General features: G+C 39.5%; 1 long non-coding RNA gene across 1 annotated transcript in view; it reads left to right on the top strand.

Annotated features, from left to right (window-relative positions):
• LOC122989704 overlaps positions 1–10997 on the top strand; it is a 30723-nt gene extending 19726 nt beyond the window's left edge. The window contains exons 3-4 of the long non-coding RNA XR_006405137.1: positions 5274–5386; positions 8215–10997. This is a non-coding gene — a long non-coding RNA (uncharacterized LOC122989704). The remainder of the gene's footprint in view (positions 1–5273; positions 5387–8214) is intronic.
• The last annotated feature ends 1399 nt before the right edge of the window (positions 10998–12396 follow it).

A 12396-nucleotide genomic window follows, 5' to 3' on the forward strand; every position in this document is an offset into this window, starting at 1 on the left:
AGTGGGCAGAGGATCAAAGCCCGGGGAGGATTTGTCTGGCAGATAGTCCTGCCTGTGTAGACTCTCTCTCTCTCTCTCTCTCTCTCTCTCTGTATGTCTTCATGTCGCTATGTCTCTGTATGTGTACACTACTAGCTTGCCCCCCTCACAGTGCCAGCTTGAAAATTACAGATTGTGAAAAAGAACAGTGCAGTCACAACAACCTCCTCCCTGGAGCAGACGCCTGTGTATTGCAACCTGCGTGTGTGTGTGTACACGCACGCGTCGTGTTGTCTTTTCCACCCTTTCATCTAAGTGTTCTGCACGTTTTTTAATATTACTGTTATTTTATCCCACCTCCTTTTTGATATGGTAAATGATTCACCCACTTGAATTTAACATGCTGGAGATTTTTGTTATCAAAAGAACCTCTGCAGGAACTTTTAAAGTCTGGAATCATTTACAGATCTTATGGTACATGAGGAGATAATCCAACAACAAACAATATAAAATCAGATTGTCTTTGTAACCTCAGTGAAAATAACTCCACACAGTACCGAATACATTTGTTTCCATCTAAGGTCAATGTGTTCACCAAAAAGTTCTTTCCATAAGGCCTCGGTGAGGTTTGTGGCCTGATGGTTGGGGGGTGGCTCAGATGTCTGTTTTGAGCAGAAAGACACGCCCAGAGGATGGATATAATTAAGACTAGTGATTTTTTTTTTTTTTTTTTTGAGTAAGGAGGGTGTGTGAGTAACTGCTCTGGGTTGTCTAGCTCTACATGTCTGTACTAGTTTTATTACAAACAGGCACAATATGGTAGAACACAGACATATCCTGACAAAGTACAAAGATCAGCACATATAGTGCGTACAGACATAAACAGTATAGAAATAGAAGAGCGCAGCCATGTCTCCTGTTTCCTGCTCTGGTACCCCTGTTGGTTGTTTGGATAAGACAAAGCAGATTTTTTTAAAAAGCTGAATTGATCAAAGCAGATGGCAGACATACCTGACATTCATAGATGTGCACTTGAAATGATTCTCTGCTTTACAAAGAACAACTGTGAGTCTGTGCCCTCTGCTTTTCATCACAGAGCCAACTTAAGCAACTTGTAACATCAGGCCATTATGCATGTCTCTATTTTACAGTTTCATGGTGAGCTTTTATTTAAACATTGAACAGAAGCCAGATGAGGCAGAAAGGTTTTACATTTGTGTACATAAGGTAACCATAAAGACCATAAATGCTTTTGATTTTTGTTTTTCTGTGTGCACTTAATTAACTTTAAGAAGCTGAGACAAAATCTTGGGAAACATTTGTGATAAATTTGCACAAACTTTCCACAAACAGCATCTATCTATCTATCGAGCATCTCACATTTCAACCCACAGGAAGTTGAACTGTTGTTCTTTGAGCCGCATTGAGCTGCAGGACCACAAGTACTCCCCTTTACTTAAATTGCAAAGAGGGTGTTCATTAATAACTCCTAGCTAGGTTTATTTGCTTGACCCTGCAGCAGTCAGGAGAGAGAAAAATGTCACCTGGATCACTAGAAATAACCTTTTAGCATCATGTGTGTATTTTGTGACTTGACACTGCTGGCACAGCATACGGTTTAAAAACTCTCAAACTAACTGACCACATCGGAATGAGGAAATGAAAAGATAAGAAAAAAAAAAATAAAATCAGGATATACAGTCATTAATATTATCTTATCAGCACAGTTTGTTATGTATGTGTTAGTACAAATGTCAGTATAACAGTTAATGACATCCAACTGGCTTACACATAGTCTCTTTTGACACATTTGAAAGCAAACTAATTTATGCAAGGTTTCTTTTTACTTTGTGGAAAAAGAACAAAAAGTACATGGCCAGTCATTCCCACAACAAGGGCTTTTCAAGCAGTCAGTCCTGATTAATAGCATCTTCTCGTTAACACATAAACACCCCATGTACCATCAAAAGCTCAAAAACTCCCTTAATTTGCAACTTCTTTTTTTTTTTTTTTTTTCTTTTTCCGCGAATTGGCTCATTTAGCCGGCAGAGAGAACACAGATCTTTATTGTTGCATTTTGTTTTGAGAGAGCCTAAACACGTGGGTGGTCCCAGAATTTTTTTTTTTTTTTTTATGTACTGAGCAACACATGGATCAGTTAATGAGAGTATAAATTGGTGACTCCGTGCCAGGACCCTAATGACGGAGGTGCCCTCCCTGGTCTCGGGGAGTCTGCTTACTGGAGCAGAGAGAGAGAGAGAGGGAGAGAGAGAGATGGGAGTGGGAGAGAGAAAAAAACACTGAGAGAGGGATGGAGAAGTGTGAGAGAAATGATACAAAAAGGTTAAATAAACATGGTGATTTAAAAAGGAAAATACCGTATAGAAGAACAGTAACTGAAGGATACATTAGCAAGGCAAGACAGAAATAGTAAATTGCATGTATATTCTGGCAGATGCAGGCAATTGGACAGAGGGGGACTTTCGAAAGAGAAATGGAGGGGGCAGGTCTTAGGCGGCATAAACGGTTTAATTTCTCCTCCGGCTGTGGCAAGCAGCTTTCCTGCGCTGCCCTGTTTCACTGTATTTAACATCAAAGTGAAGTAAGAACAATTGAGGCAATTTTTCATCCGGCCAAGGTCAATCATTGTTCCTTCTCTGTGGATGTAAATCCGGCTGAGAGGAATTCAGAGGAACCATATTTCACGAGCAAGTCTATTTTAGTAAGCCACCTTTTAGCAACCTTTTGGACAACTTTTTTTTTTTTTTGTGTGTGTGTGTGTGTTTTCATTTGCAACTAGGTTTTCAGATCGCATATATAATTTCAGGTCCATTTATTACAGCAGTGGTGTTATTTTTCTAGCATGGGTTACATTAGAACCTTGACTCTATAATAATACATGTGACTCACTGCATGTAACATGAAAGAAAATGGAGATTGATATGAGCGTTGAAGATTCCTCCTACATATAATAAAATGTCAAATTTGAAGTTGAGTCTCTGTATGAAAATTTGTATTTTGGGATCAGGGTCCTGGTCCTGGATCATATTTAAGATCCAAAACTCCACTCCTGATGTTTACACAAACCAAAAATGGAACTGGTTGGGCCATATATAGCATGCTTAAACACAGCACATGAACTGTAGATATCTTTAGAAAGAAGCACTTTTACTTACCACATCTAACCATGACCTCTCACTAGTCTTTGCCAAGGACCAAATGGCTCTCGAACCAAAGAAGACATGAGTAAAAAAAGACTCTCAAGGATTTCTTAAAACTTCAAGCAGTAGGGTTGCTCAAAGAAATCATTAAAATGGCTAAAGTGGCTTAAAAACATTTATGAATATGTTTTCAGCAGGAACATTAATGTGCTTATTGGCCACAAATGAACCCAGAGCTTTCAGAGTACACAGTGTGACTCATTATTTTCACAATGGGAGACCGAATGGCATTCGAATCAAAGAAAACATGGGGGGATGTAGAGTATAACAATGACTGTCCAAAGTCAAGAATGGAAAAACTGTAATGTGATTTAATACTCCTCATCCTACTAGTACTAGTACTAGTACAACTACTACTACTATTATAATATTTACTAATTTATTTTTAACCTATGTTGGAAGTTACATTTCAGTTGGGACAGTCTTTTCACACTTGTCACTCTCAACATCCCAACAGAGATTAAATACACTTATTCTACATTTTGATTTTCCAAACTTTTATAAGTGATCTTTTTGAAATGTGGCACTAAAACTGAATTATTATGAGGACCATGAAGGGCTTATACTGTTATTAGTAGATTAATTGATGAGTAAATTGACAGAAAATTAAATAGTAACAATTTTAATGCAGCTTCTAAAGTGTGATTATTGTGATCATTGTTGTTATTGTTGTTATTATTATTATTATAGGTTTCGGACTGCTGGTCAAGCAAAATGAGCAATTTTTCACTATTTTCTAGCATTTTATAGCACGAACGATTAATCATTTAACCAAGAAAATAATTGGCAGATTTATTGGATGAGAATAATAAATAAAGTTGCAATCTTAGTTCTCTTTTCTCTTTTTCTCCATTGCTCTTGTAGAGAAGAACAGTAACAAAACCTTTCAAAGAACAGACAGGCTTTATACACATGAAAAGACAATATTTTTCTATCACGGTATTTTTCTCTTGACATATCTCTGAAAATAAGTCAAATACATGTTTTTCTGTTTGTTAATTATGTTTGTGTATAGGCGTAGTTGAAAACCAGGAAGGCTACATTAGTCAGTAGTCACTAGTCCCCCGCTGCATCTCCAGGTTGTACAGATTTTTTTCTCCCTTTCCATCTGGTCAACTTAAGATGTTATACTCAGAAATTCCTTTTGATAATTCATTCTGTCTCAGTGCACATCACTCCCAGTCTCATCATGCTGTGGGCATGTCAAACACCCGGCGCTATATAATACATTACAGCCAGTTCTGTCATTATCCTGAAATTCTTCATTGTGTTTAGGGTAGCACATAAAAGCACATCAGTGACATTTCAGCTTTATTAAAAGAGACATAACAATCATTGCAACACACAATCACCAGCATGTTTTTATCAAGATCTGATTTTAGACTGCTAAATACTTCAAAGGCTGATTCCATATGTTTCCTGTACTGGTGTTCTGTTCTTACTAATTTCTTCTTTCTTTAAACCACCCAGCCTACGTCCAACTTTTTTTTTTTTTTGGGAGATGAATCATGTGTTAATGTACACACTGGCTGACTCCTTGTCATTGTTTCTCAAGACCACCCAGAGTGTTTATAGGAATTGGGTTTTGAGTGGGCTTGTTGTACATTTTAAAATCATGTGTGAGTTCTTTATAGGAGATGAAGTGCAGACTTATTACAGCTAATTGTGTTACACACATCAGTCGGAGCTGTTGATTAATTTAAGTGAATAATTTAAGACGCATATCACCACTACAAATGTGTTTAGAAAGGGAGCTGTTATAAACCAAGTTGTGTGAAAAGAAAACCTTGACTTTGGTGTAATAAAACACAGTAAAACATTTAGTTGCTTACAAGGGTTTTTCTGTGTGTATGTGTATGTGTTCATAATCTATGTATGTACATTCTTTCCTGCCTGTGTCTTTATAGCTGTGTGTGTGTGTGTGCTTATTTCCAATTCATACGCTTTGCCTGCACGTTACAGTGTGCATATTTTCTGTGGGTTTGTGTTGTATGACATTTTAATAACACGGTTTACCAAACAACACCTGAATTTATCCTGTGCTCTCTTCTCCTCTGTTTGTTTTCTTCCCAGGTCCAGACATGAAGGAGGCACGCACTTGCGCACACACATACAACGGCACCTAGAGCCTGTCTGCGGTCTACCACCACCCTGCCACACACACACACACACACACGCCTTTTACGGTAAGAATCGGAGACCACCGAGTCAGGAGGATAATAATGGTGTGAATGTGAGAAAACAAACTCATCCAGTGCTCTTTTCTTCTCTGAATAATTCGAAGACAAATTGATGACTTTCCTCCAAATTGCGTTAAATTCAGTAATTTAACAACAAAGGACGATCTGAAAAGGTGTTAGCCTTTCCTTCAACAGGGATTTATGTTAAATTTATATTCGATAAAATCTCCTTTTTAAAACAAAACTCTTCAGTTGTTCAATGTCGTTTTACATAAGGGGTGTTTATATGTGTGTGCTGTCTTGCATGCTTTGCCCTTTGTAGTGTGTCTACTTCATTTTTTTCTATTTTCATCAGTCAAAACCAATCTCTACAAGTCAAGTTTTACAGCTGCACCACATATCCCACAAACACCCATAACCAACCCCCTAAAAGCATCAAGTGCCCCTCCCAGGCTTCCCAGCATCCTGCACCCTCCCTCCAAAAAAACATGCGTGCTGAAATTACAGTGTGTGTGAGGCGACTTTGTGGGAAACCCTTCCCTCCCTCTTTACTCTCTTCACCCTTCTGGTCCCTCCTTATCTTTCTCTCATTCCGTTAGTGTTTTAGATGAGTGCGGGCGGGGTGTGTTTTCTTACCCAAGTTAATTTGCATCTACAGTTACAGTGACTGAAGTTCAGAATGAGGTTAACAAGGTATTAATTCAGTCCTTAATAAGATTGGCCACTTTGTATATGATTAATTTTTTATTTGTTGGCCTTCGCAAATTACATTAAAGATGATACTGTTTGTTCTATTAGGATAACTGAAGGGAAAAGGTGTGTGTGTGTGTGTGTTATTACCTCTTATGAACACAACAGCTTATAAGTTAACAAAAACTTCAAATAATTTGCATTGATCTTGTTCAGTATGTCTCCAGGTTATCACACTGAGACATGCAAAACAACCCAACTGCACTGGCTAAAATAGTTCAGGCCCTGTGTGTGTGTGTGTGTGTGTGTGTGTGTGTGTTGAATTAAATATGAGGAAAGAAGCAGAGTTAACAGTTTGGGCTTATTGCAGTTTTGGGTTCACGTGACTGCTATCACAATGGATATAACTCAGTGGTATTTCATCCTATGCACACTTCAGGTTTAAACACCTGACGTCTTGCACGTCTTTCCCACGCACATTTCTCCCACAACATTTGTTTGGAATAAACAAGAAGAAGAACTGGGTTGATATCGTGAGTGGTTGTTGCAAGAAAAAAAGACAAAAGAGCACCACCCACAAAGGCTTAAACTTCATCAACATAAAATCATTTGAAGGTGTCACGATAAAACAGGTCATGTTTGAAAAGTATAATGAGAACATGGCAGCATAGCTGTTAATACACAAAGACGTGAGCAAAATGAATAAATACATAATTAAAAAGAAAAAGGGTTGCAGGATTGCTGCTTCAAAGCTACTTAAATTGGAAAGCAGCACCATCCTCTTTGTTTCTAGCTCCAGGTTAACTGACAGCACCACCCTCGCTGCGACCGTGTTACTAACCAGCTGTAATGACACACTCCATCAGTTCGGCTTTGCCTGCGCGGGGCTAGCTTGGTTAACAGTCGGACGAGGCGCGGAATGAAAAAGTGTGTGTGTGTGTGTGTGTGTGTGTGTGTGCCGGCTATTAAAGCACTTGAGAATCAGAGAGGAAAGGACTCGCACTGCTAATGGATGTGTCTATTGATGTTCCCATTTAACAGCACACTGTAAACGATAGGGCAATGATTGTGTTCAAGACGGAAGGAGGTGGAGGAGGAGTGGAGAGCGGTTTGGCTCGGCGATGATAATGACAAGGAAGGTTATTATTTAGCGCCCCGCGGAGTCTCTCTCTGCTTAGTGTTTGTGTGTGTGTGAGTGTGAATGAGTGAGTGAGTGAGTGAGAGAGAGAGAGAGAGAGGCACTCTCTTCCTCCACCTCTTTTGCTTCTGTTGCTCTCCCAGCCTATTGGCTATTCACTTCTCACTTTTTCTCCCCAGTCTGCTCCTCTCTCATGGCATTACTCACTAGTGCTAGTCTACATCCAATTGTGGCTGTCTCTCTTTCACATCCACCTCGATTTCTCTTTTTCTCAATGGCCCTCCCTTTTTTAAATGTACAGTGCAGATACCTTTTGTGACGGTAGATAAACTAGCAGAAAAAGAAGTCAAAAGACAGAATAATGCAGCAGAGGCAGCAAAATAGATTCTGGTTATAAAATTTTTAGGATAGCAGGTTGCCCTTGAAATATTGATTTACTCACCAGTAAATATTTTTTCCCAGCTGTGTGTACGTGCCTGTGTGTGTGTGTGTATGTGTGTGTGTGTGTGTGTGTCCTGTCAGTTTCAATCAGCGTGTGTGAGATGAACATGAATACAGTCAGCTTCCCTGCAGGTTTGGCAGGAGACCACCTCCAGCTGGACTCAGAGCCCGACTCAAGTGTGTCTGTGTGTGTTTTCGGAACGTGGTTGTACACGTCAGCCTGTATCTGTCAGCGCCGTGACAACCTGAGGATGAAATAACAAAAAATATAGAACATAATATGCCGCTTGGCACACGGTGCCGCCAAATCCTCTCAACAGAGGAATGCATCCAGTTTCCTTATTGGTCTTCCCAGCGGGGGATCAAACTCCTCACTCTCACAGGGATAGTGCCTTGCTCTAATTTTTGAGATACACATAAAACCTATACAGATAGAAACGTTGTGTTTGTATGTTTTCCTGTGTTGTTTTCTAGAAGATTAATTGTGTTTTAAATTTGTAAATATCTTGTCAGCCTAGTAAAAGTCCATCTATCATTCTCTGTGTGTTTGTGTCTGTAATCGCAGGGCAGCAGATAAAGAGGGAGATGCCATTCCAGCTGTGAGGAGATGGAAGAAGTCAACACACACACACACATATACACACACACACACGTATACACACATACACACAGACCCGGAGGCGTGTGAGCAGGTGAGCATTAAGTCAGGCAGCTAAACAGATCACGTCGCGGTATGATATCTACAGACAGGCAGACAGAGGAGGCCGGTCTGTACCTGCAGGCAGAGAGCAACAACTCACAGCACCCTCGCCAGGAATTTCCCCCCCCTCCTGAGAGAGGGAGAGACTGAGACTGAAGGTGAGGGACAGACATTAACTGGGTTTTCCACTGAAGTGTTTTTTTTTTTTTGTGCAAACCAAATTGTAAAGCCTAAACAGAAACTGGTTTTGCAAATCCTCCTCTCAATTATTACCTTCAGTGTCGCAAAATATTTTCTTTACCCGTGACATGTAGCAGCATTTTTTTGGTGATAAAAGAAACACATTTAACATCCAAATAATTTTTTCCCATATAAAGTGCATTACAAACTTAGTGCTTAAAATTTTACCAAAATTAGATGGTGACATTAAATGATACTAACAACATTCCTCAATCCTCTTATTTTGTTTCTTGTTGCAGGATAATTCATTTCTCAAAAGTATTAATTTTCATTGAGTTCTTTTATGTACTTGTATTTAATTTCATTCGTAATTAGTTTTCCAAGTACATTTACAGCTTTAGAATTTTCCCTTCTGGAGATGCTCTTTTAACTTCTTTTTCACATGTTGTTTTCATTTTCCAAGGTCTTTTATATTATAAAATAACAATAATATTTTTATGTTTTCACCCATGATTTTTTCCAGGCAATGGTTCAACTTTTTCATGCCTAAGATTCTCAGAATACACATAAAGCTACACTTTAGGACAGTAAGATAAAAAAAAAAAGCAGACATTGAAGAGTGGCGAAAAAATATCAATCCTGTTTAGAAAAACAATAGAAAGACTGTCTCAAAATGACCCGTCCTCTGCTTAGCCACATTTTAAGTTCAACAGTCTCACTCAACCTCAGTTGTCAATATACTTTGACACTGAAATAGAGCAGCACATTCACACGCTTCTGTAATATCAAATGCAGATGTTTTTTTTGTTATTTTGGGGTAATTTAATCACCTCCTGTAAGATTTGTCTTTCTGAGATTACTAAGATGTTTTGACAAGGTCCGCGGTACTAATTGTGAAACTTTGACAGTATCAGTTACAAAAACTTGCTTGACTAGTTTGCTACTGTGAACGCACCTAAAAGCAGCTTTGACATTTTATAATTTTTTTTTTTTTTTTTTTACCAGATTTCATGGATGCCTTTCATTCATGATCTGCTCAGCATATGTGTTCTTTATCAATAGCATCCTGTATCACATTCATAGTAATTCCCCTCTGGGAATGGTTTGGCTGCTGAGCAGCTATACTGAACCAACTGGGGGTCTATGCTGTTGCTCAATAGATCCTCAACAGTAGTTAATAAATAAAGGAAAGTAAAGCTATCAATTCACTTCTCTTGCACAGATTTTCCAAACTGGTTCATTAATTCACACAACTGGTCCTCAAAGTCACAAACCTGCTTCTCTTCCCTTCTATCTAACCTTGTCCTTGAATTGAAATTGTTTCACTCATTAGGCAGATCGTCAATGTTCTGTGATTAGCTGGTTTCTTGTCTTTTTTTTTTTCCAAAGCTCTCTATATTCAGTCTGAAAAGCGCCTCCTGAAATTTTTACAAGTCACAACTCTTCCCACACAAACCACCACATCCACTTATCTAAAAATGATTCAGTGGTTAAATGTCAGAGCTGTCCATGCCATTAAGGCCAGCATGTTTGAAGGAAGGACACCCTTGCCTGCCCTCTCCCCCCTCCCTCCTCTGTCTCTTCTTATTCCTCTCTCTCTCAATCTCCCCTTGCGTTCCTCTCTCCCGTTAGCTCCCTCATCATCTATCCCCCTCACCCACCCAGGCTGGTTTGAGGGCTGATGTGCAGAACTTGTCATTCAGATTAGGGCCACATTGTCAGCTCAGGGCCATTCTCTCTCTAGTTGCGTGTCCCGGATCTTTCTTCCTACTATCACCCTCGTCCTGCGGCCAGAGAAGACCTTATAAAGCAACATTCCTTCTCATCCACTTCTGTCAATTCCAACACTGTCACTCAAATCACTTTTCGGGAGAGTGGAGAGAAGCCGATGTCCCTTGCAGCAAGGACTGTGCTTTTTGGTCCAAGCTTGGCTTGGTGACGTGTCAGCAGCAAGCAAACTGTTTTTTGATTTGAGGTATTTTGAGTTATGATTTTTTTTTTCACAACTGACAAGCTTCTCAGAAGAATCTAACTGTGATGCACAGCAAATGACAAAATAGGAGCAGCTCTTGTGATCCAAAGGAGAGAAAAGAAGTAGCACACTCTTCGCTTTCATGTCTTTAAAAATCTTCAGATGTTATTACTCACTGTGGTGTTGTTTAATAGTAAAGACTACCAGAGTCATTGTGTTATTTTTTAACTCTGTTGTCTGTGTGAAATGAGTGTTTGGCAGGAGATGAGAGGTCCACCACATCATCTTAGTCACTCCTTATCCTGCTCTGTTTAAGTGTCCCAACACCATATTTATCTTCCGACCACATCTTGACTCACTGCCACAGTCACATCATATCTAATTGCTATGACAGCTCTGTGGCATTTGATGTTTGTCCTTCTCACAAACTGCTTTTTTTTTTCTCATGATGAGAAACAATGATTCAGCAGTGTGTAATAAAACCTTTATTGCAAGATGGTGCATAGTTTCTTTACCGGTATTAGTACAAGAAGAAAAAAAACACCCTAGTCTTAAGCCACAGTGCCACATCATAGCGAAACAACAGGCGCTATTGATCTGGGTGAGTCAACAGTTTCATACTCGTCCTCCTGATCCTCCACCTTGCATGTAGCTCTCTGGAGGCCATGTCGCTGTTTACTAAAACCCACTATGAGTCAGGAGTTTCAAGATTATTTCACTCTTCTGACTGCTACATACAGTGAAATAAAATTTGTTCCCATACATTTGACACTTTAGATTTAGAATGACCATGTGTCGAAGTTAATAATGCATAAAACACATGGCAATGGCAACATTTTGAGTGTCATCAACCATGATTTAAGAATAGGTAAGGCAAAGCCAGTTCTGCTTTTTTTTTTTTTTTTTTTTTTACAAGGGCTGTGGTAGTGGAAACAGAGAGCAGAAGCTCTTATGTATTCTAATAATACATTTTATTTGACATCCTTCATATTAATTCTTTTTTCTGTCTCTAATCCTCAGGTACAATAAGTAATTGGCCAAGACCAGGTGCAAAGAATGCATGGGAAAGGCAGCTTGTTGACATGTATACATGTGAATACATGTATGAACTGGTGTTGTGAATTTGAATACTCTTCATCAATATTGAAAAACTATTTAGAATTATTTATAGATCGAGACATTTGTAGATATTTGCCAAAAAATGGAGAAGATAGCATCTCCAAAGTATGGTAAAACATGACTGACTTTTTCAGTGTCCTTCCCTCTCAGATAACAGAGGGACTTAGAGAGAGTTAGCAGAGAGGACACGCTCCCTCTGCATCTCTAAGCAGACTGTCATCCCTAGTCACCATCAGGTCTGTGCTCGCCCCAGTGAACATTCAACGCTGTCGGTGAGTTTCAGCTAAATTGAAAAAACCATCGACCGTTGATTGTACCCTGTGGCCAGCCTTTGTCACTCAGTGTCTCAAAAAAGAAAGAAAAAGAAGTAAAACACATGCAGAAACCTGCACATAGGCATGGCCGATGACTCCTTGAACCATCACAAGAAGAAAACTGCATCCCTCTTCCACAAACAAACATGCACAAAAAAAGGGGGAGAAAAAAATACTTTCTTCAAAAAAGCTTCAAAACCACAGCAAAGGTCACAATCAACATTCATTGCTGTCGGTGGGTTTAACTGTGTGGAAGAGCTCACTGAACGATGAATGCAACTGTGTCCCAGATTTCAGCCGACCGTCACAAGGAATAGCGTCACGTTATGCTGATGATGGCATTATTTATTTCTCCGCCTGTCTCCCCCCCTTGCCTCCCACCAACATGCAAACACAGGTGGTGTGAATTGACAGGCAGCTCAGATTGCATCTCGATCACACTGGCTGGGGTGGGTGAGTCCG

Source organism: Thunnus albacares, chromosome 9, assembly GCF_914725855.1.
Source record: "Thunnus albacares chromosome 9, fThuAlb1.1, whole genome shotgun sequence".
Classification (NCBI taxonomy): domain Eukaryota; kingdom Metazoa; phylum Chordata; class Actinopteri; order Scombriformes; family Scombridae; genus Thunnus; species Thunnus albacares.